The sequence below is a fragment of the Patiria miniata genome, unplaced genomic scaffold (genome assembly GCF_015706575.1).
Source record: "Patiria miniata isolate m_02_andy unplaced genomic scaffold, ASM1570657v1 HiC_scaffold_23, whole genome shotgun sequence".
In the NCBI taxonomy this organism is placed as follows: domain Eukaryota; kingdom Metazoa; phylum Echinodermata; class Asteroidea; order Valvatida; family Asterinidae; genus Patiria; species Patiria miniata.
In genome coordinates this window covers 4,563,433-4,566,050 of record NW_024037062.1, presented here as the reverse complement: position 1 = coordinate 4,566,050, position 2,618 = coordinate 4,563,433, and positions in this window count along the sequence as shown.

Sequence of the window (2,618 nt, the reverse complement as noted above, 5' to 3'; positions counted from 1 at the left end):
AAGGAAAAAATTGTCGATTTTCAAAGGGAATTTTCGACTGTTTGCCAGTAATTCATTTAAATCACTCTTTGTCCAAGCAAAGACCCTTATTCAAAAAACATTGTGTAATGATGACGTCATGATGACGTCATCAGGTGTTTATTTATAGGCAATTAAATTGTGACACTTTTGATATTTAAAAATGCATAAGAAATCAACCGTACGCGTCCGCAGCATTCTGTTGCCGGCAAGTGGTAGAATAGGTTGAGGTCTTTATTTCATTCAGTGTGCGTGAAATCACGTGACCCTTGCTTCCGGTCGAAAAAAGTCAAAACCGGAAGTGGCTTATTATTTAAAAGTGGTAATAGATATGAACTTGCTTTTAACGGTGTTAGTCTCTTGGCCGATAGTATTCTTCAAATCATCTACCGATGACGTCATGCAATCTTCGAGCGCCCTCTAGCAACAGGTTGAAAATTAGCGAAAATGTATTTTGAATAGATGTCTGTGGCGAAGTTTGTCGGAATCGCCTAAATATTGGTGTATATAATGACCTTCACCACCTTAAGACGTGTGCGAAGTTTTAGGCGAATGACGTCATCAGAACGGAAGTTATAATGAAAAGACCCTTTTTCATTTGAAAATTCCTGAAAAATCAACCATGGCAGTTTTTATATTTGTTTTTACTTTAATTGTTGATTGAAGGGTAGGTCTAAAACATTTCAAAGTTTTGAGGCGATAAGCGAACTCGAACATACCCTGCGCACGCTTAAAACTTCACCTTGACAAAACCTCTGCTTCAAAACATGCACAGGACAGGACGTCCACAATGTACATGAACATGTACATGCACGTACGTTGTACATAGGCACATACATCGTATGTCAGTCAGCCTGCAGCGCACGTGTTGCTGAGGTCAAATCCTGTCCACAGTGACCGTTTTAGCCGATTTTCGTCTAACTTTGACAGATTTTATGTTCATGCATGCGCATAGACAGTGACGTATTATAGCCCTTTTGGCATTAATCTTTTTCAGATATCATTGAAAGTTGGCATAAGCATAGTCCCTATAGCCAAGATGTGTCCCAAAGAGTGACGTCATGGTGACTTCATCAAGTGATTTATTATGGATTTATGAATAATTAATTTTTCTCGTAGACTTTGTACACAGCTTTCTCCACAAGTCTTTCCCTTTACAACACTGATATATCTTACTATGTAGTTCTGAACTTCGGCTGAGAATTACTATGAGAAGGAAAAAGAAATCGTATTTTTACGCCTGTCATTTGATTGAAAATATTCCCAAGATTTAGAATAGCAAGTAATATTTTATAAAAATGTTTCAGTTAAAAGGAAAATCACGCATTTGAAGGTGCAGTTTTTCTGCTGTGGGATTTTTAACCTATTGACTTTTCCCCTTTTTTAAGCCACCATTTTCATAACTTGGCGATCTGGAATCGTCATCAAATTTACAGCCAAGGAATACCATCATACAAAAATTATGCCAAGACTACGACATCATGATGACGTCATCTTCAAGTGATTTATTATGGATTCATGAATAATTAATTTTTCTCATAGACTTTGTACACAGCTTTTTCCACAAGTCTTTTCCTATACAACACTGATATATCTTACTGAGTAGTTCTGAACTCCGGCTAAGAATTACTATGAGAAGGAAAAAGAAATCGTATTTTTTTACGTTTGCCATTTGATTGAAAATATTCCCAAGAGTCAGAATATCAAGTAATATTTTATAAAAATGTTTCAGTTTAAAGGCAAATCACGTATTTAAAGGTGCAGTTTTTCTGCTGTTGGATTTTTAACCCATTGACTTTGTACACGTTTTCAAGGCACCATTTTTATAACTTGGCGATCTGGAATCGTCATCAAAGTTACAGCCAAGGAAGACCCTCATACAAAAATTATGCCAAGACTATGACGTCACGATGACGTCATCACCTAATTTTTTGTATTGATTTTTGAAAATTTACGTACATATTGTGAAGTCTTATATCTACAGAAATGTAGGTCCGATTGGGTTGAAACTTGGTATGTGGCTATACCAGGAAAAGTTATAGATTAAAAATGGAGTGACGCCATGATGACGTCATCCTGAGATTTTATATGAATATTTATTTTTTGGGACCTTTTAGCCATATCTCCCGAATGCAACATGCAAAATGCAAAATTCTTTTTTGCATTTGGTCTGTTATGTGTTAGCTATTCGCACAAAACTTGAAAAATGTGCGACGTCATCATGACGTCATCAAAATGCTATTTTTCAAAACTCATATAAGGAAAGGTCCAATTGTCATGAAACTTGGTGGGTAGGTAGTAAATCATACTAGTATGCAAAGTTCGAAATGACGTCACGATGACGTCATCAAAAATTTAAAAATAATTGTCGATTTTCAAAGTGCGTTTTCGACTCTTTGCCAGTATTTTATATAGATCACTCTTTGTCCAAGCCAAGACCTTGTATACACGCACATACATCGTATTGCCGAGGTGAAATCCTGTCCACAGTGACCGTTTTAGCTGATTTTTCGGCTAATTTTGACAGATTTTATGTTCATGCATATTCAGGGAATATTATTGATAAAAAAAATCATAATACGGAAAAGCCCTATGTTCTG